This window comes from Ambystoma mexicanum, chromosome 11 (assembly GCF_040938575.1).
Source record: "Ambystoma mexicanum isolate Mex_15411 chromosome 11, UKY_AmexF1_1, whole genome shotgun sequence".
NCBI lineage: Eukaryota > Metazoa > Chordata > Amphibia > Caudata > Ambystomatidae > Ambystoma > Ambystoma mexicanum.
This window is the reverse complement of record NC_090934.1, coordinates 532,142,526-532,169,219: the sequence shown is the minus strand read 5'-3', so window position 1 is coordinate 532,169,219 and position 26,694 is coordinate 532,142,526.

Here is a 26,694-nt window from a genome sequence, read left to right as displayed (position 1 = left end):
CATATAAAGAGGCTCCCATTAGAATTTAAACAATTTCAGTGATTTAAGCCATATTTAGTGTTTTACCCTATCCATTCTCAGACAACTTTAAGTTTGACAGTTTGCCAAATAACTCTGTTTCTCTCTTGTGTTTGCGGGGGGGGGAATTGGGATTGACCTTGTATTTGAATTCTGCATTCCTGAAACCTGTTCTCTCTCCTCGTATCTCTCTACATTGCATATTGGGGGGTTGAGTGGCGTGCCGGGGGAAAGAGTAACCACGTTACTATTTGAGTTGAACCCACAACCACAAAAGTTTTATTACTGTGCTGCATTGTGCCTTGTGATTAAAGAGATTGCTTAGTGTGACATCACCCCATTGGTGATTATTGTATCCCCATTAAAAATAGTGTGATTATATTCTGAATATATAAATAAATATTTTAACTTTGCAAACCAGCCTGATTCCTGGTTCAGTGTGACCGGGGGGTTCCAAGAGAGAGGCGTGATATAAGTGGTACATCGTTCAGAATAAAAGACATTTTAGACATCAATAATAAATAAGGATTTCAGTTGTGCATTACACACTAGGCATTGACTTAGGTGAAGTGCCGGATTGAAATCACTTAAAAGATTATATAACATGGGTTATTTTACGCAACTGGCTTGCTTTAATTCTGGATCTAAGATCAGAAATTAAAAGGTTAAAAATATGGTGGCTGGAGCTGCAAGTTGAAAAACAGGTTCTCTGCTTGGAGGGGTGGCACCAAAAGGAGGTCTCTCTCTCAGCAGATACTGACAACCCCCTGATAATGATGGTGTTGAACAGACTTTTGTCTCACCTGGGACCCCAAACAACCAGGGAAGGAAGCCTGAGGTGTGAAGAGGGCAATATGACTTAACTCAAGGGAGAATCCCCCACCATGCTCTAAAGGAAATGACAGTTGGCAGCAGTTGAAGGACAGAAAAAAAATGGACCCAGGAACAAAGAGACACCCATTTGTTCCCAAAGACTATTTCAGAAATAAATGTTAAAGACTTCTATTTTTGCAGCAAGACTTTGAGAAATTGTAAAAATGTAGCAGTTTAAAAGTGATTGTTTTGTGCTTTCTTTAGATACATGGTAGAACTCATGGACACCTCGGGGGCATAAAGGGCAAAGTATTGAGGATAAATTGAAAAGTATCAATGTTGCAAACATAACATTTTGTACATACATCCCTGGGGATAATTTGCATCTGTGTAGAAAGTTATGGAATGTTAGGTGAATCTTTAATGCTAAAAATTACCAAAATGTATCAGAAGGGCGAAACATGGTCCCACATACTTGAGGATTAGACTGATATGTGCTGCACCTAATATGTAACCTGTGTATATAATTTGCTAAGAGATTGCAATTGAATACATGGCAAAATCAAATTTTAAATAAAGAAAATGTGGGAGATTTTGGACATTGTAAAACTCACCCCATAAACCTGACATCATTCCCTTGGAAATCCAACCAGTTGAGAGCAAGCCGGAGACTAGCACTCCTGCCCAATCCAAGTAGTTTAGAGGCGTGCTTGGTTAACCCTGCCCAGCCTATACTTTTATGATGTCATTATGCACTATAAATAAGGGTCCCTGACAAGACTCTAGACACTCTTCCTGATTTCCTGCACTGAGTTCCTGTAACCATCATCTTCCTGATCCAGACTCCAACTACAAGCCCAAGCATTGTTGATCCTACTCCAGGGCCCACTGCAAAACCTAAGCAGTGCTGATCCCATTCCTAGCAAGGCCTCAAATTCTGAAAATCACTAAAATTACCCAATAACCAAAGGGAAAACCTGGAGTTTTTGGGAAGCATCCTGATCCCACTAACTGCCTGCTTGCTGCAATCCTGCCATCCAGCTAACCTGTAGTATCCAGTGATAGAATTGCCAGTCCAGAAGTGCTACTCGGCAACCAGAACTGTCTAGCTGTTTTGCCAGGCGCCCTGCCGTGTAGTGACCGAACCGTTGACTGTCCAGAATCCAAAAACTAACAAGTGGACTGTGAGTATCAATTGCTACCCCACCTAAACCCATAGCCTATCTTGTCTTTGTCCTCATGCCACTCTCTAAGACACCCTATCCTTATCATGATACCTTGTTCAAACTGTCAGAATCATTCTTGTAATCCTGCTCTTGGTTTCTAGTGCTAGCACCATCTCTTTAGTAATTTTGCCTTGTGTAAATCCTAAGCCCTTAGTCCTATTTTGAGTGATTGGTCTGGTTCTGCCAGGGTTGGGCACTGAGGTGATAGGGTTGAACTCAAAATCAGCCCTGGAGCTTACTGTGTCCCTCTTTGGCTGCCCAGCCTGAATACTTTAGTGTAGAGCAAAACTGTTATTGTCAAAACTGATCTCCTTTCCTTTTTCACTGCTCCATTTTACTCAAAGCGCAACTTTATAGATCTTGCATAATCTTGCTGTGTATATGCCCCATTAGAAAGTTGAACCCAGTGCATTGCTCACAATCTCATTGTAATTTTCACACCATTGGTGATTGCTGCCCCATATTAAAAATGTGTGATTTCGTTTCAATTTTAAAATAAATATATAAATATTGTATTTTACCATCTAGCCTTGTTCATGGTCCATTGTGACCCGGGGTATTTGAAAAGTGGTGTGATATGAGTGGTGTACCATCTCAATTTTGAATCTAACATAAAAAGATTAGCCTTTCCATTGTGCGCTGCATACTAGGCCGAGACCAAGGTGTGTCGCCTGATTGAAATCCTGAACACAACCCCCACAAATCTGTGAGACACATGTTGATAAGGTTCCGGTGGAATCAAGTACTCACCAAGGAGACCCAGATATATTCAAAAATGATGTATGCAGATCAGAGTTTATTTAGGTTCTGTGGGTTGAGTAACCAGATGTAATCCCTCAAACACTTACTAACATCATGTCCCAATCTCCAGAGCCTTCGGAAACCCACTTTGGTGATTTTTATTACTGACAGCCATGATGTCTTGTGACTATTTTATGCTATTTTGCCTATCTGGTCATACAACCTTGTTTGTTTTGGCAGACACAAGTTTCATAAAAGCCTCGAACTTGAAATGAACTTTTGCATGAATTTACATTTTGTCATTTTTTTTATTATTGTCGATCAGCAGTCAATTGTTTTACTGTGATTGAATGTGTTATTTTATATGATTTTTTATATTCTAACTGTGTACAATTTGTTAAAGGTTTTTTTTAAACCATATCCAAAACAAATATTACTAATTTATAGTTTTACTTGCAAAATACAAAAATCACATGGAGCCACATGGACCCTTCAGCAACTGCCCAGAATAACATGGATGGGGGCTGGCTGCAGTATTAATTACACTACTGTGTAGAGGAGGAGCCAGACGTCCCACTCCTAAATTGCCTATATGTTGGGAACCGAAAATAATGACAAAGGGGACACCTGTAAGGATGCCTATAATACAAGCAGCCTTCAAAACAAAGTATCCATTAAGAAGACCATTCTTCATGTATCCACAAAAAGTTGACAGTTTCATGAGAAAAATCCCTGAAGAGCATGTGAAGACGGATGAACAAAGAGACTGGTGATGTCACATGAAGTAAGTGACACACCTCAGACAAGATGACAAGAGAGAAGATGAATAGACCACATAGTATCTGATGACAAGATGAAGAATCAAGTGATCCTTTATGTGCAGATTGAAAATCACACGTATGGAAAACACGGAATCAAATGCTAAGTGTGGCTCAGCAGAATAAGCCCAACTGAAATTGGAAGAAAAATCAAAGAGTTTTGCTTGGCCCAGTGTCAAAGATTGAGGCAGCCAAGAAACCGGTTGTCTAGCATTGAAGGATACAATGAATGAGGGACGAGAGCTGAGCTCCTGTTACGGTGCGGCGGAAGGACAATGAGTGCCAAGTTTTATTCATTTCATATTATTAAATATGAAGAAGGAGCTCAAAACGTGGTCTCGAGTTACGTGGTCAGATGAAAATAGACTTTGGGCAAGCTACACCAAGACCAGAAGATAAAGCCATCCTCGCACTCTGTTTTATTACCAGGAGTGAAGACACTTGCACGGCCAAGTTAAACAACTATTCTCATGGCAGACAGCTTGAGTGATGATGGATGATGGGCTAATTGAGTATGGAGGTATGGCCAAGACCAACCCTAGGGTACCAGCTTGCATGCTGCTAACGAGTGGAATATTCCAGAAGAGTGCAAGCATGCCAACCAATTATAGAGGGCCACGTAAAAAAGAGCCCTATATTTTAGAGACCCAATGAGACGTTGTGTATTTGATGACACTCACAATTACTTTCACTAGGGGTAATCAGAGTTGTCAACCTGACAGTAGGGATCCAATCACAACACCAACTCACATAGAAAATATAACTAGATGTTCTCCGTTACCCAATCACAGACACACATAGGTTTCTTAGTTTGCCATGTAGTATGATGCCACTGATGACAAGTTTTTGATATATACGTTTGTTTTTTATGTTTTACGCTGAGATCTTACTGCCCAACATCCATTGATGTCTGTTGTTCTCCCTGTTTTAGATAATTGTAATTAAAACAACTTCCTGAGTCGTTTTTATTATTGATGTTTGAGTAATTCTCCATCCTCAACCCCCCGTAGAGTGTTACCTCGTCTTAAAGGGCCTTCAGGTTCACATGGTAGCAAACAGGGATAGTTAGAAAAGCCCATCGATAAGTAAGTCTTTGGAGTAGTCGGACTATTGGACACCCTCCGTCATCCAGCCGGAGGAATGCAAGGTTTCCTCTGGAAAACAGCCAATATAGACATCTTGCAAGTAAAGAAGATACAGATGGGATGGGCCCCTCTTTGACGAAATCCCTCCTGGTTTCCACAGGCGCTGAGCGGACCGAAGGTGACAGTGGCTGATTGGAGGAGAGGGCGATTTCGAGTCTGGAGCCGAAAGGCGAATGGTGAGTAGTTTGAGGAAACTGGCAAATTGTGGGAACTGGGTTGTGGTACCACATAAATAAGTATTGGTGGGTTATTGGATATAATATGAGGAGCATCTAAAAATGTTTTGGACAAGGAATGTTCCATAAAAGCCCAGAGTGCTATATTCAAGGAATTAGAAGGAGTTGTCTCAAAACCCAAGTGGGTGAACTAGGCTGCGCACAGATACATCTGTGATAGGAGACAATTCAAATTCATATCGGAGCACCTTATGGGCTGAGAGAAAAGGAGTATATATCATGGTGTGTGTGTAAAGAGTCAAATGGTCTGTTTGTATTGTTTTTATACATTTTTGTATTAAAGAAAATGTCGAAGAGCGACAAAAAATAGGCTGTGTTAAGGTAGAAGCAAAAGATAATTATTTCATCCTAGGTTATTGTCGGTGCCGACCATAGGGTAAATTAAGATTATTGAGAAGTAGAGGTTTTGAGCGGTTACTTATTTTATGTAAAATCTCTGGTAAGTATAGACAATCAATTGAGACTCGTCAAAATGGGGGAAGTTACACCACTGATGCACATGTGCTAAATGCTACCGAAACATATGCCCAAGATCAAAAAGTACAGTGCAGAATGGGTAAAAGGCACAGCAGATAAGATGCTTATGCCATGGCCACAAGGGGGATCACTGGCAAAAGCATTATTACAACACATGACCACATACTTGCACACAGCGTACATGGGGAAGAAATTGGAGAAAAGGTTAGCTAATATAGAGCTTTGGAAAACGTACCAGGAGAAGCGGGAAGATCCACCCCTTGAGGAATGGATGCTTAACCAGAGTAGGGAGGAAGGTGTTGAGGCTTCTGCCCCCCCCTACTCCACTGGAAGTAAATGGCGACTGTATAGAAGACATAGGATTGTATCCGTTAAAGGAACTGAAAGCGGCGATAGGGTATAGTAACCCGATAAATGAACCGCCCGCTTATAGTAGTGACGATAGTCAAGAAGAGACTAAAAGAAAGGAAGAGATTCTTGAGGTTTTACAGGGCAAGGAAGAGAAATGTGAACAACCAAATATATCTCTAGAGATAGAATGGGAGAATAAAAATGGAAAGGAGAAAAGGACAAAGCTGACGAGATTACACTCATACAGAACAAATGGATGGGTGGACAGATATTGCTTAAACTTGATGGGAAAAGACTTGAGGAAGTTAGAGAAAGGGGGGAAGATCAAGATGAGCAAGATAAAAAAGACAGGGAATGAGAAAGGAGACTAAAGGAAGATGAGAATAAGAGAAAGGATAGACAATGACAAGAGCATACATATCAGGAGGAACAACAGAGAAAGGAAGAAAGGGCAAAGGAGCAATGGAAGAATGACAACAGGCAGAATGCACTCGAAGAACAGGATAGGATAGCAAAGAAGAGAGAAGGGGTAGAAGCTCAGAAATGACGAGACAGAAGAATACAAAGACAAGAAGAAGAGGACGTGCGTAGGGCATATGAGCGGCGGGAAGAGAGAAGAAAAGCGGAAGAAGTGTTACATGGGAACCGAAGGAACGAAGGGAATTAGACAAAGAAATGGAGCGAAAAAGAAGACAGAGGGCACACGACATTGATCGCATTCAGAAAGAGCAGATGGAACCAAGTCCAGTAATATCATGGAGCCATGTAGAGAGTTCCTCCCACCACAGGGAGCAACGACAGAACTACGTGAAATAAACCTAGAAGTTTTTGCCCCATTAAAGGAGGCAACACCAGAACCATCTAGGGTAAACCTAGATGAGCATTTTGAAACAGGAAGCATCGTAGATAGGATTGATAAAGTTTATCAAGAGATGAGGACAAAAGGTGAATCAGGAAGCAAGGGAAATGAAGATCGATCTATAATTGTCTGGTCACGAGGCAAAGAAGGAAGCCCATTCAGTCTTGATAACAGAGCATTGTCTTTGGACAGGCTGACTTTGAACAGAGATGAAAAAGATGGTAGCCATACTTGTTCGGGACTAGATATGTCAGACGAAGAAAGGGAAACCTTCCGTGGGGAGGAAGGAGAAATCGCTTGTGGTCCTGATGGATGCATGCTGTCAGACAGTAAGATGGTCAGATCTAGAACAACCTAAGGATAGGGCACCAGATCCGATAGTATATTCTGAGTGCCCTAAAGCACGATCACATAGTGAGAAAGGAGAATCGTCACCATATGTGAACAGATTGCGGTCATTGCCAGGTAAAAAGTGATGCAGAACCATTGTCCCTACTATGGATAGGCATACAATGGGAGCCGATAGTGAATTTCGGATCATGCAGTTCCCTTTATTGGAGAAAGGAGGAACTAGGCCACACTATAACAGCCATTCTAGGTGAAAGGGTTGATGACATTTGGACACGAGCAGGCTACTAAAGTATTACAGCACAGAATACAGCTCATGATGGAGCACCATTTAATAATTGTAAAGCAGATGTTTAGAGAGCTCTTAAGGTACAGTATCCTGACACATCAGATATGGGTGCAATTATGGCATGTAAGATGCAGGAGGGCCAAGAGCCACTTGCTTACATTCAAAATATTCAGGAACAGAGGAAACTCGAGAGCCTTGGGGGAAATCAGTGGCAGTATTTTACCACATTCTTTGTCAGGGACTACCAGAACAGGTACAGAGACAGCTCAAGAAATTATGGGAATGGAAGCTAGGCCTTGGGCAGAGATACAGTTGACCATAGTGCATCACTGCCGACTATTATAAGAGAAAAATAAGAAGAAAGACGAGGCTAGGAAACTCGAGGAAGCTAAGTTAGTTCCGAAAAAAATGTCAAAATATGCTATAGAAGGTACAGTGTTGACAAGCGGAGAAGGGCTGGGAACGCAGCAACAAGTAGCAGGTGCATCACAGGCAAATAATCAATGCCAGATGAACAAGGAGGAAATGGGTTCATGGTGAGAGGCAGGGGCATGGGCTTCAGAGGGAGAGGTAATTTTCAAAACAATTAAGGTGGGTTTTAGAATACACAAAATGATAATCAGAATATGCAAGGAGGGCAAGTTAGAAGAGCACCTCCGATATGTTGGACCTGTGGCATGACAGGGCATGTTGCGCGCATGTGTAGAAGCTAAGGATATATACAAAATGGACAATTCTCAAGAGGGGGCACAGCCTATTGAAGGCATGCGTCCCCAACCAAAACGATCCTCCCCGCAATGAGAGACAATAAAGGACTCTCCCAAATCGGGAATAAAGCCAAGACAGAGTGCGGGTGAGCTTAAATGGGAGTTTATCAATGAGAATACGGCATGCAAAGAACTCTGCAAACTCCGAGAGCGCTCTGTCTGACAATAGCAAAGACAGGCATATATATTTACAAAAAACGTCATAAAAACCTACACACTATAGGGGGCACAAGTTCAATGGGATTGGGTGGCGACGACTAACTATAGGTGCTGCTGCAATGTGGTTGGCCGTGGCTGGAGAACGTCACTGGGCAGCCTCGTGGGTTGGGCAGGGCCTGGCAGGTTGGCAGAGTTCATCCGGGCGGTGTTGTTGTGCCATCGCGGCCAGTGTCAGAGATGAATGTCTTTTCCTGACTTATTTGCCCTAGGCCATGCACACCGCAGTCATTCAGTCATTTCAATATTATCTTCTTTAGTAAATCTTCCAATACGTTATTCTACAGGTTAATGCAACACAGGAGTAATGTACCTTGTGAGGGGTCTGGAGGTAATACGTCAGGACATGGTTACCAGTGTCCTGTTGACCGGGGCTATAGGTCGAGGGGCTAAGCTCCAGGGCCTGGGACGGGCGGTACAGGTCTTTCTGCCTTGTTAGAAGTTGTTATGGATGTTCCGCTGTGTGTTGTCAAAGTGTTGGGTGTCCTGATTGCACAGGGCCATAAGTTTAAGATGATCCGGTGGGCTATGGGGTTTACGAGGGGGTGCCTTTAGAAGTGTGTGTTCAGGCAGAGGCTTACTGCCGTGCTGTAAATAATGCAGGTGGCGGGGGAACAGCCTTGCATTCATTTCACAAAGGTGTCTCCCTCGTGTGTTGCCGATTTTGGGTAAAAACATCACAAACATTTGAACACTCTATAATACTTATTCAAAATCATTTTGAAACATGCATTTAAACTTTGCTGGATGTGTTTCGATTATACTCAGTCTGAGCACCTTATCCGTACACTATGTTTTAACAACTACAGTATTTAGTTATATCCATATACATTTGCAGTAAGTGAGGTAGTATTGGGGTTGGTGGGGTACATAGAAAGTAACTCGCAACAGAACGTGGCGGAGGTGGCACGTGAGGGGCTTAGACATACACGTGTGACAAGTGCATTCTCGCACACTCTTCACATGTGCCCGTGGTATGGTTACATTTGTTTTCTTGTGTACCCTAGCAGCATCAGTTCAGTTGTGGCGCGGGACCGCGGGGCGTGGGGCTTTCCATGATACTTATGAAGAATAATCCCCCGGAAATGCTTTTATCATTTGCACACCGCTGCAAGGGATGTGGGTCCTTCACGGCTGGTGTCATGTACGATAATTACACAATTTCACAGGTTTCTTTAGTAATAGTGGTTGTATGGAGAGGATACATGTGTTAAAAAGTGGTTTCGTACATTCATATTTGGGTACCTGTCTGCTTTCAGCAGATGACCATTCTACAGATCTTCCCATCGCCCAGGACTTGCTGACCGGGTCATTGTAGGAGCAGTGATACACTGCGGAAGGTGAACTGTTACAATGTTAATGTATTACGCTAGATCATGCCCGTCTTGTTCGTGGGCACGGGCTTGCAGCGGATCTACCATGGTGCTGCGGAGACAGGGAGGACTGAAACTATCTGAAGGAGGGGGCCGCGCTGCAGCGCTGAGCTCACACCATCTTTAGCAGACAGAAAATGGTTTCTAAGGCCTAGCTAAATTTAATACGTGCGGGCAATGTCTTCAGCAGGTGAGCCATCCACCACCTGGGCCCTGGTGGTAGGAGGGAACGCCCGATGAGCCATGGCCCTCACCCGGGGTGGAGATGTAGGCAAGGAGGGGGGGTCTTTTGGACCACTCCTCCCCTACATTTCCCCCCTTTCGTTACTTAAGTAACGAATACTTTAACTCCTCCAACCTTCTACACTCCACTTCGTCCATCACTGCCTCGTCCCATGCAGGTGTGCCTTTTATGGGCATCCATGCTCTGCACACCCCCCGTAAGCTATCCCCTGTTATGGCATATTCGTCTGGGCTACAATTCAGGTATATACATCCGCCATCTCCCGCCAAATCTACCCACACCTCCTGGTACCATTCTAATACACGGGGCTCTCTAATGGTGGTGTGCCACGCTTTATCTATGATATCTTTGTCGTGATAGATAGGCACTAGCTGATATCTTGGTGTGTCATCTGCTCCTGTTTGCACCTGCACTTCCTGCATGTTTTGTATTGTCCCACGAGTGTTGCCCATTGTCACCATCATCATTGCACCATTAGGTACTGCGTTAGCACAACATCGAAGGCCCACCTGGCACAGGCAAAAAATTAAAAGGAGGAACACCACAGCTGGCATCAAAAATTTCACAGTTGTTCCAAGCCATGAGGGGACCCAGGAGAAGATGTTATCGAACCATGTACTCTCTTCTGCTCCGCCTTCTATTTTCATTTTTTCTCCCAGGTTGTGGACTGCTTCGATCACATGGGACAGGGAACCATTTTCTGCGTCTTCGGAAGGTACGAAAGTGCAGCAGGCACTTCCGATTTTTCGGCAAACACCTCCATCCATCGCTGTCAACAGGTCCAGGACATACCTGTTTTGCATGGTCATCAGTCGCAAAGCCCTTAGTTCCACTTTGATTACGTTAAACCCTTCTTCAGTGTCGTTCGCCAGCTGAATTAGTTCCCAGCGTGTTATCTGGAGCCATTTTGCATTTGCTCTTGCTTGGACACTTGAGACCAGTGAGGCAAAGAATGTTTCTGTTGAGCTGAATAATCGATATCTATCTGAGATCTGGGCCAATAGTTCTGAGGATTCCTTTGATATATTGTTTGACGCACGTCTGTTACGGGTGAGCACTTCTCCCTTGCTTCCGGAAGATAGGACGTACATTTGCGACTCTGCAGTTGGCTGGGCTGCACTCTGTTGCCGGCGTTCCGGTGTCTTGTTGTTCCCGTCAATGTGGCTTTCTGGTATTACCATTAGGGCTGAGTGTAGAGTGGCCATTGAGCAGCTGCCACTCGACGACGGGGGGAGATGTAGGTATGCCTGGTTGCCGCATACCCAGTACGTGTCCATAAGGGCCGCTGTCCCTTTTCTCAGATCTGGGATGGTGAGGGTCTTGTTACAGTTCTTGTTTGTTCCCATGGAGGTCTTCCCCTCCCCTTTGAAACACAGTTCATAGTCTATTTGGCTCTGTAGTTTGAAAGGTTTTTCGATGGCGGTTACCCAAGTTAGTTTTGAAATGTGTTCTTTCCATACTGGTGTGCATGTTTCTTCTATCCACTGCAATTTCTCTGGTGCCACACCTCTCAGTGCTTCCGCCTTGCACATTACTTCTTCATCCTTCCACTTGTTATAAAAAAAAAGTGTCCCTTGTATTACAAAAAATGGTTCTTTCAAACATACCACCCCTGCCGTTTTTGGGTAGCACGTTTTCTCGTTCTGCAGCATTTGAAAAGTAACTTCATGTGCCTGGAAGGTGTTCTTAATTCTGCATAACATGAGATGAAGGAGACATTGGGCATCTATAATTGGCAACTCTTTGGGTAACAATACTTTGGGTTTACCTGAAGCGTGAGGGATGAGGGAGCAGACATAACAGCTCTCGTTTGTTGTTTGTTTAGCTGTGGCACTCATATCTGCATAGCACTTATTTGTTTGGTGGGGGTGTCGTGGGTCTTCCATCTTATCTAGACCTAACCCATAGTACTCATCATACTTCCTCCTCCCTGCTTCCCTCTTTCGTCTGTTGTTCTTGTTCCTCATGTACTTCCCAGCTTCCTGGGCGAAGGATAAAATAGACCCCCCTTTCTCATTCCCGCCCCCCGTGGCCCATGCATCATATAATATCTTGTGTATTGCTAACAGCTTTTCCCTTTCGTCCCTGACGTTATCTTGCAGGTCATTTTTTAGGGTGGGGGCAGGCTGGCTGGTGGGGGTGTTATACAACCACGATATGGCAGACGGGTTTCGATCATTTAAACTACGGGCATTGTAATTAGGTATCCCGGGTGGAGACACTGTGTTGTTTTGCACTCCACTCTGTGGCTCTTTCTTTTCTGATACGACAGCATTGGATGGTGTGGTGTGATATCCCCATACAAGTTTAGTTCCATCCCATACCAGAAAATCACCTTCTCTCGTATTGACACTTGTAGTTGCATTGGTCCCAATAGTGCTGTTAATCCCAGTGCTGTTAATCCCTCCCCCCTCGTTCATCTCGATAGAGATGAACGCTATAAACCAATATGTAACCAAGCTAAACATTAGCATAAAAAACATCGTAATGCATATAGATAATCCGCACTCATACGAATATCTGCATCTCTCATTTAATATTTCTCTCATTCTACTAATTCTATCCGTTGCAGGCTGCCTGTTGGATGCCATGGTAGTTCCTGTTTAAGATACAAAAGTGCATTAAGTGCATGCATGTAAACGTTTTGTTGGCACCATTAGGGCCGTTATATGTTGACGGGAAATGGAAGCGGGTAGGGTTGTAGGGAGGGGAATTCACAGACAAGGGTGTTAGCACGTTATAATTTGATCATTTCATCAATCACATAATAGGATAAAACACAACAAAAAACAAATAGACAAGAAAATGCAACAATACTTCATCAGTCACTTTCCCATTCGTGTTCACTGCTGAAGCACACACACGAGTCGATGTTCAGACATTTTGTTCAGTTAAATTGGTTGCTGTTGTCTGTGCCTCCTCATCTGCCCCCTCTTGCACATTATTATAAGCTCTTCGTACATCTGTCAAGTGTATCCAGTACCGCAAGCCCTTCACTTTTACAGCTGTGGGCGTGCAGAACACTACCTCGTATGGGCCGTGGAACCGTGGTGCATTCCATCGTCGCACAAAACTCCTGACATAAATTAGTTCGCCCGGCATTAGCTGTAGCTGCTGCTCAGGCTCTGTGACAGACCCTGTTATGTTTCCCTCCTCTCTAGTGAAGGGTGGGGAGAGCTGCTTTGATATTACGCGCGCTGCCCTTGTTAATTTTTTCAAATAGTCCGTGAATTCTTCTCCCAATATCGCGGCGCTCCTGTGTGCATCTGAGTGTTCGCGTAGTGGGGAGTGTGCTGTGTGCATTCGTCTCCCAGTCACGATTTCGTGCGGGGACAAATGGTGATCTTTGCTTGGCTGATTTCTCATTTCAAATAGCGCCAGGGGCAGACAGTATATCCAGTTTTTCTTCAATGAAAAGCATAGTTTCGATAACCTGCCCTTTAACAGTCCGTTCATCTTTTCCACTACGCCATTACTTTGAGGATGATAAATCGAACACAATTTGTGTTTTATTCCCAATAATGCAGTTACTTCCTTGAAAAGTTCATTCAAAAAATGAGTGCCGTTGTATGAGCGAATCACGTCACAAATTCCCCAGCGCGGGAACACTTCCCTTACTAGGAACTTGGCGGCGCTTTTAGCATCAGGTCGCGCACACGGTCCAGCTTCCACCCACCTTGAGAATGGGCACACAACCACGATCATGTACCGTGCGCCGTTACACCTTTCCCCCATGTCTGCGTAATCAATGTGCAGTTCTCTGAATGGGCCAGTGGGTTTAGGAATTGTTCCCCGGAGTGTGCGTAGTGTCATTCCAGAATTGTAGATCTGACATGTTGTGCATTCCATTGCTAATCGAGATACGTGCTCCTGGAGACAGGGCATGAACCATTCTTCCTGTATTTCTGCTGCAATGTGCTGTTTGGTATTATGTGCAGGGAAGTGTAGTTGTTGAAACGCAATTTCTAGTAACTGGATGGGCATCACCACTTTCCCTGAGTTATTTTGCCGCCATAGCAAGTCTGTTCCCGACCTGCTGCACCCTCGTTTAGTCCACATCAATTTTTCGTCTGCGCTAGCTCCTTCCTGCAATTCTAGTATTTGTGATATGGGCATCATGTTGTACCCTTCTGGGGGCTCTTCGGTTGTCTTATGCCACAGCATGTATTCACCTGCGTCATATTTCTGAAAATAGGAAGCCTCCTTGGCGGCGGCGTCCACTGCCGCGTTCCCCAAAGACACAACGTCTGTGTTGGATGTATGTGCTTGGCACTTTACTATTGCTACTGCAGTAGGGTTTTGTAGGGCCTCAATTAACTCTTTCAACAACTCTGCATGCTGTACTGGTTTTCCGTCTGCCCGTCGAAACCCCCTACGCCCCCATCTTGCTAGTCCTCCATGTACTGTCGTTGTCATGTAAGCTGAGTCTGTGTATATTGTCACTGCACAACCCTTTGCTGCATGTAGTGCTTCTATGAGCGCAATCAGTTCTGCTGCTTGTGCGGAGTAATGTGAGGAGAGGCGGTATTGTACTAGTGTTTCATACTCACCGTCTTCTAACCTCACTACTGACATACCAACGTGTTTTTCTCCCGTGTCCACGTCAATTGATGCAGACCCGTCCACGAAGTACACTTCCCCCTCGCTCAGAGCGTTCTCACACACCACTGTGTCCTCCCCTCTTTCTCCTGTGTAGGTCGCGCAATCGTGGTCCTGCATGTCCTCTAGTGTGCATGCTTCTGTAATGAATGTGGCGGGGTTCACTGTCTTGCATCTTACCACATGGATGTTGGCGCTAGACAATATAATCTCCTAGGCTGTCGCCCGCTGTGTTGTCAGTGTGCTTTTTGACCTCTCAAGTATTGCAAATAATGAATGTTCTACAAACAATGTCACAGGGCAACCCATTACTATTGTGGCACTTTTCTCAATCGCGAACGCGGCTGCAGCGAGTGATTGCTCGCACGCGAAATGACCTTGCATCACGGCATCCAAAGTACCACTATAGTAAGCCAATGGCTTGTGTCCTAGGGATGTCTTTTGTGTCAGTACAGCTGTCATGAGTGTTCCCTTGCAGTGTGAGAATAGGTAAAATTTGCATCCATAATCAGGGTTTGCTAGTACTGGAGCGCTTGAAATTAGCTCTTTTAATGATTGAAATGATGTACTCATTTCTTATGACCATTCTATTTTTTGGTTCTCCTGTTGTGCTTCCTTGAGTGCTTGTAGGAGGGGTCTTGTGTATGCTGCATAATCTAATATCCATGCTCGGCAATAGTTGCACATCCCCAAGAATTTCTGCATGTCTTTCACTGTTGCGGGTTCTCCTACTGATCTTATTGCTTCTACCCTGTCGGGAATTATTCTTTTTCCATCTTTTGATATGAGCTGTCCCAGGTATAAGACCTCAGTCAGGCAGTACTGTAACTTCTCCCTGTCTACCTTATACCCCTTGTTGGCCAGTAACGTCAGGAGCGTTGTTGAATCTTTTCTACATGTTGCTTCGTCTGGTGCACATACTAATAAATCGTCTACATACTGAATAATCGTACTCTCAACTGATAGGTTTCCCAAGTCTTCATGCAATATGCGGTTGAATATACTCGGGTTCTCACAGTATCCCTGTGGTAGTCTGCAGTGTTCATATCTCTTACCCCCCAGTGTGAATGCTGTGAGGTATCTACTCCCTTCAGCCAGGGGTATTGAGAAAAATGCGTTTTTCAAGTCTACTACTGTGAAATGTGATGCCACTTTCGGGATGCTGCATAGTATTGATGCAGGGTTCGGGGCTAGAGGGAACTCCTTCTGAATTACGTCATTTAGGGGGCGTAAGTCCTGTATCATCCTCCAAGACCCTCCTTTCGCCTTTTTGATTGGATAGATGCATGTGTTACATGGGGAGTTTGAAGGCACTATTATCCCTTGTGCTAGTAATGCATTTATTGTCTCTTTTATCCCTTCTTCAGCTTTGCGGGACAATGGATACTGTTTAACTCGGGGTAAAATTGCTCCTTGCTTTAGTTTTATTACCACAGGTTGGACTCTGTGCAACAGCCTGACATCATGGGGGCCTGTTGTCCATAAATTGTTTGGTACGAGCCTCATGTCGTCATCGAAAAATGACGGCGGTGCTCCTACCACTGCCATCAATTGGACAGGGGATTCCCTAGCTTGAATCAAAATGTCACAGGGCATTGCTATTTCCATTACTATCTCACCATCCCCTTCTGTATCTGAAAAGAGATCCTCATCTGTTATCTCTCGTAGGGCGATGTTGGCCTTCGTGCACAGCACTGCACGCCACTCGCATCCCTCCCTATCCACTACAATTGCAGCGATCCTTTTCGCTGACACCTGTACAGCATGCAAGTCTAATGATACCACTGATCCTGGTGCTGTGTCGGGACACACTATGGGGCGGAAGAGGAACTCCGCTGGGATCCTCCAGTCCATTCTTCTTAGTTCTGGAATTATGTGGGCCAAAGTTTTTAGCCCTTCAATAAACATTTCCGCATTTTCCGGCAGCCCTCGTACCTCCTGTGTGGTTGTGTAAGCTTGCACTACCAACATCGCACGCAAGGGGCATATCCCGGGTGTAGAACACACTATTCCTCTCTCGGTAAATGATATGGTCATGTTAAGTTTACTCAGGAGATCCCTCCCTAATAAATTTATTGTTGAGTGTTCATAATACAGTAAGGGTGCCTTCACAGTTTTACCCCTCACTGTTACATCCAAAGCTTCTGTGTAAGGAACTTCAATTACAGCCCCAGAGAACCCCTGCGTCTCTAACTTCCGGTTAGATAACGGGAACCGGCCCTCTCTGATACATGATTTCTCCGCTCCCGAATCAACCATGAATATGAACTGCTTGTCTCCTATCTGCGCCCCTACCAATGGTTCCTCTGCTGCATTGTAGGTGGTTGATAGAACTGGACACGCAAGTGTTCTCTGTGGGCTGTCCTATGCGGGGTGTCTCATCGCCCCCCCTCATTAAAGACACTTCCTGAAACCACTGACATGCCTTTGTAAGGTGCTGGTGCAGGGGCCCCGTTTGCTGTTGTCGCGAAAGGGTTACCTGGCGTGTATTGCATACTGCCATTGCTTTGTGGGTGGTTCTGTGTTCTATACTGGGGTCCCTGTTGCTGGCCGGCATTACCTTGGCCTGGGTTTCTTAGTTGCTGTTGTCCCATTGGGAGACCATATGGGCTTCCCGGATGGGGATGGCCATATTGTTCTACCTCTTGGAACCCGTAGTTGGGTCTGCTTCTGCACTCTCTGGAGTAATGCCCCCATCTCCCGCAGTTCCAGCAACTTCCTTGCGCACCTCTAGGACCTTGCCATCCATTCCCTCCCATTCCCCCGTACCCTGATCCACCTCCTCTTCGGCCCCTGTACCCACCTCGTCCCCCTCGAGGGGTCCACTCTTGCCACTGCGGACCTCCGCCTTGCTCCTGCTCATTCCACTGCCGCTGTCCTGCTCCCGCCCAATTAGTTGCCACCCTTCCTTGTAGTGCTATCAGCCCCTCCTCCTCATCATCTCCCTCCCTGTTGTGTAGGAGTGCGGCTACTGCTGCTGCAACCTTCACAAACTTTGTCTGTACTAACTTCGCCTCGTCTGCCAATCTTTTCTGCGCCACCTCCTTCTCCCTCTCCTTAATTCGTTTACAATGGTGTACTATTATGCTCTGAATTTCTGGCCATCCCTTTGCTTCAATACCTGCTATCTTGTCGAGCGCCTTCTGCACTTCCTTTGGGAGCCCTCTTTTTATAATGAAGTAAAATAAAGATGTCGATTGATACCAGGGCGTGCCCGCTTCAGCTCTCCACATCTCTTGTAATCCATAGCCTCCTCCCCGTCATTCATTGTACACTGCATCACTGACTGTAAGTCTGGTGTATCTGGGAATGTTTCGCGCAAAGCATCCCACACCCTGGCACGCACTGTGTTAAAGGAGGCCCCATCATGGCGGTCACAGTCTAGTGTTACTCCCGGGAAACCGGCCTTAACCCATACTCTTTCAGCCTGATCGCCCACTGCTGATACGAGCAAACTCTTCACATCCCCTATAGCTAGAGGTACCCCGGCAGTGTGTTTCTCAAAGGCGTATATCCACTTGCTTGCCCCTCCTGATAACGGGGGCAATAGCTTCAATAAATTGGCTTTATCCATCTGTGCCCATGGGATGTAGTTAGGCCTCCCTCCTCCCCTATGTATCAATGGGAGCTGTAGCCTTCCTTTTGTCGTTGCCTCTACACCCGTTCTTGCTGCTGAGGTTCCCAGTGATGCCATTTTCCCCACTCTGTTCCTTAATCGCCCCGTCCACTCATCATCCAGTGTTCTCATTGAACACGCACCATCCCCCCCTTCGCTTCCCCCTCCCATTGCCATGCTCAACCTGTCGCTTTCTTCTAACTCGTCCCTTATGTCACATAGCAATTCCTCTCTGTCCCCGTAGGCCTTTCTTCATTGTCAGTATCTCCCTCTTGTGTCCTTATTTCAATTATTCGTGTCGGTTCTTCTTCAATTCTGAACAGTATCTCACCTTTTTTCCACCCCTCTTCAGGTTTTCTATTCTCACCTGGCGCTCTAGACTCGCGCCCTGATCTAGCCGCATTAAGTGCTGTTTGCTCGCACATGTCTTTTATCCTCGAGAGCTCATCTTTTGCTATTGAGAGTCTTGATTGTAAATCATCTGTGAGTTTCTCTATGTCCACTCTCTGTGTACTTACCTGGGCTCGCTCCCTTGTACTTTCATATGGCGGGGGTGCCGTGGGCCGGCGGGGTGTAGTAGTTGACGGGGGAGGCACATATGTGGGGTCACTGTATCCTTCTGCGGGCACAGGCTTGTTTAATATCGGGTACAAACTTATTACCTCTACTGGTGGCGCTACAATTGACAATTCTTTAACGTCTTTCTGTATCATTAGTGGGTTGTCTGTGGTGGACGGGAGATCAGGATTTAATGCTGGTGTTTTAGGCGGTGGTATCTCTTCAAATAACCTCCAGAGATCTAATACTTCTCTCCTATTTTGCAACTGCTTCCCCTTGTACTTCAAACAAATGCATGTGGCCACCATATCCAGAACACTTTTATCAAATGACCCTCCCTCGGGCCATATCTGGGGTAACCCCACTCCCTTCAACTCGGTTATCCATTGGTCATGATATTTCTTAATCCGCTCCGCGTACCCTGGTAGATTCTTACAAATATGTGATAAGGGTGTTTCGGCCCCCATCCCTTTGCCCTCCTAGTACTTGTGTGTGTCTGTGTGTCTGCAACTACAATGTAGGTGTATTATCAATATTATTTTTCGTTTTCTGCTTCACAATCAATAACGGGCTCCTTTGTGCTCTCCCCCTTGTCCGCGCAATACAAAACTGGCTGTACACAGGTTCTATTCTATTCTCTTTGGGGGGCACATACAAGAGCAAACCATCATTTATTTTGACAATATCAACCCGGAAATCAAAAAGGTACCCACTCACTTCACCGTGTCATTTTTGTCTTCAAAAGTTCTATCCGGTCACACTTACCATGACCATTTAACTACTATACATTCATAGCTGTTTTACACATTCACAACATCAACTTGTCGTCTGACACATGCGAGGTGCACACACCTCTTGGTAACACTCTATTCACAATTCACGCCGTCCTCCCTTTCCTCCCTAGCCGGCTGTCCCTGTCCGTCTTACTTGGATCTATGGGTGCGCATATATATATATATATATAGGTCTGCTCTTCCTTTTTCTAGTAGGACTCTTACTTTCTCCCTAAGTTTTGTACTTAATCTCACTTTTTATTTTCCCCCTAACCCTAAAGAAAAAGAAAAGAAAGAAGTAATAGCGGTCACTAATATATTCGCAGTGCCCCCCTTTGCTGAGCACTTTTATCTTATAATCCACTTCTTCATATATTCCCAGTACTAGTCAAGATAGCACTATGCGGCGCCGCCTTCCACCCCCTTTCGGAGCTAGGTTCCCGTCACTTTTATCTCTTATTCACCTCTTAATCCTAATGGCCATATGCAAAGAAAAAGCAAGGAAAATTTTAGGATGATCCTTAGTAGATCTGCGTACCCCCTCTTCGTTCCCTGTCCTACACTTCTTCCCCCACTCCCTCTACAATCGCTCGCACTCAGTACTCACGTGCCCGTCTTGAACCGATAGTCTCTGAAACTGGGTCCGTCCAGGCAGTGTCGCCGTCAGCTCAACAGTCAGCCCCGGCTCCGGCGAGCGGTACTCAAAGGGGATTTTTCAACCGGGATCCCGTACCCTCTCTCTATTGAGTGCGCACTTCTTAGTGTACCGGTCGCCGTTGGCGGGCAGCCTCCCGGAGCCGGCTCACCGTGCGTATCCCTTTTCGACCGGAGATTCTCGTGCCAAAAGGGGACGGTAATGTTAGGTCCGGAAATAATAATATTAATAATAATCACGCTTTCGGGGTCACCACTGAAGGCATGCGTCCCCAACCAGCACGATCCTCCCCGCAATGAGAGACAATAAAGGACTCTCCCAAATCGGGAATAAAGCCAAGACAGAGTGCGGGTGAGCTTAAATGGGAGTTTATCAATGAGAATACGGCATGCAAAGAACTCTGCAAACTCCGAGAGCGCTCTGTCTGACAATAGCAAAGACAGGCGTATATATTTACAAAAAACGTCATAAAAACCTACACACTATAGGGGGCACAAGTTCAATGGGATTGGGTGGCGACGACTAACTATAGGTGCTGCTGCGATGTGGTTGGCCGTGGCTGGAGAACGTCACTGGGCAGCCTCGTGGGTTGGGCAGGGCCTGGCAGGTTGGCAGAGTTCATCCGGGCGGTGTTGTTGTGCCATCGCGGCCAGTGTCAGAGATGAATGTCTTTTCCTGACTTATTTGCCCTAGGCCATGCACACTGCAGTCATTCAGTCATTTCAATATTATCTTCTTTAGTAAATCTTCCAATACGTTATTCTACAGGTTAATGCAACACAGGAGGAATGTACCTTGTGAGGGGTCTGGAGGTAATACGTCAGGACATGGTTACCAGTGTCCTGTTGACCGGGGCTATAGGTCGAGGGGCTAAGCTCCAGGGCCTGGGACGGGCGGTACAGGTCTTTCTGCCTTGTTAGAAGTTGTTATGGATGTTCTGCTGTGTGTTGTCAAAGTGTTGGGTGTCCTGATTGCACAGGGTCATAAGTTTAAGATGATCCGGTGGGCTATGGGGTTTACGAGGGGGTGCCTTTAGAAGTGTGTGTTCAGGCAGAGGTTTACTGCCGTGCTGTAAATAATGCAGGTGGCGGGCCGTGGCCTTGGGTGCCGCAGAGGGGGCTCCAAATCTTTGAAGCGGCTCCAGTCTGGTTGGGGGAGGCAGAGTAGCGCAGCGCGGGCCTCTGCTCTCATGTCTTGGCAGCCTTCACAGGGTGGGAGGGGAACGGCCTTGCATTCATTTCACAAAGGTGTCTCCCTCGTGTGTTGCCGATTTTGGGTAAAAACATCACAAACATTTGAACACTCTATAATACTTATTCAAAATCATTTTGAAACATGCATTTAAACTTTGCTGGATGTGTTTTGATTATACTCAGTCTGAGCACCTTATCCGTACACTATGTTTTAACAACTACAGTATTTAGTTATATGCATATACATTTGCAGTAAGTGAGGTAGTATTGGGGCTGGTGGGGTACATAGAAAGTAACTCGCCACTGTACGTGGCGGAGGTGGCACGTGAGGGGCTTAGACATACACGTGTGACAAGTGCATTCTCGCACACTCTTCACATGTGCCCGTGGTATGGTTACATTCGTTTTCTTGTGTACCCTAGCAGCATCAGTTCAGTTGTGGCGCGGGACCACGGGGCGTGGGGCTTTCCATGATACTTATGAAGAATAATCCCCCGGAAATGCTTTTATCATTTGCACACCACTGCAAGGGGTGTGGGTCCTTCACGGCTGGTGTCATGTACGATAATTACACAATTTCACAGGTTTCTTTAGTAAGAGTGGTTGTATGGAGAGGATACATGTGTTAAAAAGTGGTTTCGTACATTCATATTTGGGTACCTGTCTGCTTTCAGCAGATGACCATTCTACAGATCTTCCCATCGCCCAGGCCTTGCTGACCGGGTCATTGTAGGAGCAGTGATACACTGCGGAAGGTGAACTGTTACAATGTTAATGTATTACGCTAGATCATGCCCGTCTTGTTCGTGGGAACGGGCTTGCAGCGGATCTACCATGGTGCTGCGAAGACAGGGAGGACTGAAACTATCTGAAGGAGGGGGCCGCGCTGCCGCGCGCTGAGCTCACACCATCTTTAGCAGACAGAAAATGGTTTCTGAGGCCTAGCTAAATTTAATACGTGCGGGCAATGTCTTCAGCAGGTGAGCCATCCATCACCTGGGCCCTGGTGGTAGGAGGGAACGCCCGATGAGCCATGGCCCTCACCCGGGGTGGAGATGTAGGCAAGGAGGGGGGGTCTTTTGGACCACTCCTCCCCTACACTATCCTCCAGCATATAGCCCACAAGCTAGGAATGGGTTTGCCCAAGATTAGACAGTGGATCAAGCACAAGCGTTGCAAATGCAGCAAGCGCCACATATACAGCAATCACAACAGCCACAGCAAACACCACTGAGTCCACCGCATGGACAATCACAGCATGCGCCCATGCAGATACAACAGAAGGCAAACACAGGGCAGTTATTGACTCCTAGCATAGGGGGTGTCACTGTAATGAGAGGAAGTCCTTTCACAGGTTCAGGGATGAGTATATATCGACAATAGGACAGCTCACAGGGCGACTTGATGAGTTCAGTACTATCGATAACACCAGACTCTCAAGAGGAACCGAGGGTTGACGTGACAATAGGAGGCACATCTTTTCCTTTCAAGTAGACACAAGTGCAACTTGTCTGCAACTTGAGCCCGTTATTAGCATGCTGGACTCCTCGCGGGACCCACTAAGGATGCCTGGTTTTACCAGGCGTCCTTACCGGGTCCTGCAAGGAGACCTCGTAATAGGGCGGTAAGGGGTTGACGGCTCTGGCACCTTTACCGACGCAGTTAACCCCTTACTGCCTACCTCGTAATGACACCCTAAGTCTTTTGCCAACTTCCTGAGTTGGCTTTATTATTGATGTTTGAGCAATTCTCCATCCCCATCCATCCTGTAGAGTGTTATCTCGTCTTAAAGGGTTCTCTGGTTCAACTGCTTAATAGGAGGGCATTGCTAGAAACAAAGACAAGTGTGAACTTCTTGCCGCCCATGACGTCATTGAGTCAACGGGACAGCTGCAGGGTCCTCCTGATGAGGCATGAACTGAAGAAAACGTTATTGACTTCTTCTATATTTCCTGATTGTTTGCACTGTCACTGTATGGGGGCAGCTGAACTCCTGGCCCCGCAGTCGGTGCACTACTGGTGGTGCCTCGTTCAACTTATTGGCCCTCATTACGAGCATGCCGGTCCGGAAATAAGGTGCCGGTCACAATGGTTACCAGCAGCCTGTCCGACCGGCATACTTTGAGTCTGCTGGTAGGTGCTGTGAACTACCGGCATGCCTGACCTGCCAGTATTAAGGGCCGATTTTTCACTGAAGCAAGGGTGGCATCACCATGCTTCAGGGTTACCATTCCTGTGGTGTCCTATGAGACTCCACGGGAATGGGAACTTACCGCTCCTCCACCGTCTGTAATATCCCAGTAGCACCGGGATATCAGGTGGTGCAAATGGTAAGGCGAGTCTGCCAGTAACCTGCTGGTAGCACTGCTGGGTTACCGGCAGACTCATAATGAGGGCCTGTCTACGTGGATCTTAGAAACATAGGACTTAAAAGGCTTTGGCCAAACTTGCTTGCGCATTTTGTGAATTTCTCTCAAATTAAATTTGAAAAGTTTCAGAGTCGAACTTGACAGAGTTTGAATTGTTTATTTTTTGTGCAAATTAGCCGGACTAGTCGTATCATAGCAATTTGTAACAATGACGGAACGCCAGTACTCCAGGTAAGATGTCAGGTTCTTTATTGTCCTTGTCCTGTACTCATCCACAACACACAGGGATGGTAGGGGACACAAGATGACAAGGGAAAAACCGGGCTCACCCCCACACCCATCTTCTCTGCTCACAGCTTTCTCTCTCTCTACCAACAGTCACCCAGCAGAACACTTCCACACCCAACATTCCACAAGCATATGACCTCACAGACACTGCTCTCAGTAAGCCACATTACTACACTTCTCCTCCCCTAGGAAACACATAGCCATATTACTGCACAATTGACTGAAAACAAGGTTTTTCTGAGAGACAGATGTTTAACAATTTTGAAGCCATGATGAAGGATAACAGTTGTTTACTCCGTATGCATAAGTTATGGAAACATATTATATGAACCATTATAAAGCTGTACAACTTTAAGTAAAGTGGGGACATGGCATCATTCATAACACCAAAACTGCTCTAATTACCACACCAATGGCAGCATGGCAATCTCAATGAAATATACTTGAATGTTGTAATCCTACAGGTCCTTTCACAACTAGAGGCTAGCACAAACATCCACAGTGTCCACTGACATAACTCGATGGTGTCATTAAAGTATACAACACGAAGAAAAGACCTGTCTCAAGGCCAGGACCTCTTCATGGTCCAGTGCTCTGCCAAATCACTGGAGTATGGCAATCGAGAATTAACAAGGGAGACATTATTTAGGTCAGATGAGCATTTAAAAAGTTGGGCACTGTGAATGCAACAACCGAGGAGTTTGATTCCCAAATGATTAAATCGATGAAAAATACATTGCCAGCCACAGGAGCGCGGAAGATTATCATGATTTATGATACTTGTTCTCAATAAAACACAATAACCTGATTTTTCTTCCTAACCGACCTTTCATTTTGCTTTTATAGCAAGGTATTGTATGGGAAAATCAATGCAATTACAGCGGAGAAAATTACATACAGCAAGTGTAAGTGTCTGACCGAAAATTATCTCCGCGTCGATTCGAAGAGGCGCAGGCCGCAGATTATGAAGTGACAGACTGCTGGGGAAATACAAATGCCAGGGGCTTTGTTTACAGGAATAGATCTTTTCTTCCAAGAACCCCATGCTGCCTTTTTATACCGCATGCACTTGCCTCAGTTTAGAAGGACGCACAGCACCTGGCATGTTCAAATGTCTGAGCGCTCAGTAAGTGAGTGTTTTGACTGTAAATGGAAAGGGACACACTTCTGAGTGTCCAGCTCAACGTTCAACCCTTGAAAAGGCAATTTAGAGAAAGCAGGGAAACAACACACAAATAAAAAAAGTGACCACGGGACCAATAAAAAACATTATCTGGTGAGCAAAAGTCAGCATTTAAACAGAATGCAAGAGCGTTCTATATGGAGACTTGCCATTTTGAGCTGAGGGGGTGTCCCCATTTACTTAGGGGGGTGCATCAGCTTAGGGCAGCCCTGCTTACATGAAACAATGCATTTGCAGCGCTGATGCCAGCCACAGCTCCTCCATTTGTCTTGCAGCAACATTTCATCTGCTCCCGGGCATGTTTGATCTCCCAGGCAATCACAGCAGGGTCACAATGCCTAATGCGTTTCTGGGGCAGTCGCTGGGGACTTCTGATTTCATTATAAATCTATCACAAGCAAGTGCCGTGTCTGCCCTGAGATATCAGCTGTGCTGCTGTCCACCCCAGAGGAAGCCACTTTTTCCTGAACGCTATGAATATTAAATCGCTTGCTCTTTGTATTTCTTTAGATGCGCACCTTTCGGACCAATTCAAATATTGCAAAATGTGGATGCTCATAATTCGCTGAGGAAGTTTCTTCATTTTGTGGATTCTTTTCCATTCTGATCCTTATTCTCGGTTTAGTCTCTGGTGCTCACTGGCGCCTCGATCAACCATTGTGTTGTGCGTTCAAACTTTCTGTGCTCAGTGCCCAAGCCCAAGCCCAAGCTCTGACATAAGCCTGGAAGTGATTTAGTATGGGGAAGCATGCAGGGTGACACAAGTGACAGTGATGACAGTAATGACAGTAATGACAATGTCGTAAAGGAGGAGGCAAAACGAGATGTGAGGTGGAAAAACTTTGGCCACAAGCTTTATTGTAGCAATACCTATGGTGCAAAAGAAAACTGTAGAGGAGGTCCCAGACATGGCCTGCACCCCGTCCCCTCATTTTGAGGTACCAGGAGAGTACTCGACAAGGTATGTGATGTATAAAGAGCAAATGAACCTACAAAGAGCTGCACTGGGACTCTGCCCAGTATTCATCAGAAGATCCATACCGGTTGAAGCACCCATAACCAGACAACCCTGGGCAGCACGGTACCCTATCAGACAGACATACCGGCCACAGGTACGAAATGAGGAGTACCTACACATGGTCCACGAAGAGACCCCAAAAGCCTTAATGGAAGCCCAGTGGAAATGACACAAGGGCCTGAACAGATCCGAGAATTAACAAGAGCAGCTATCGGAGATAACACGCCAGTGTGAGTAATTACGAAATTGAATGGAATAGGCACAGAGAGGAGACAATGGGCCTCATTACAACCCAGGCGCAAAGCGAAAAACGATGGCGGTAAAGGATTACCGCCATCGTTTTCCGCTAGGTCTGATTAAGACCCGTGACTGTTAACTACGATGCCATTAGCAGCATCGTAGTTAACGCTGCCGCTAACTGCACCAAGGACGCGCGCACGCGACCCCCCACACCGTAATTACCGGCATGGCTGAAAGGTACGCGAATGCCGACCCAAGCGGACATGCACCTAACGCCATCA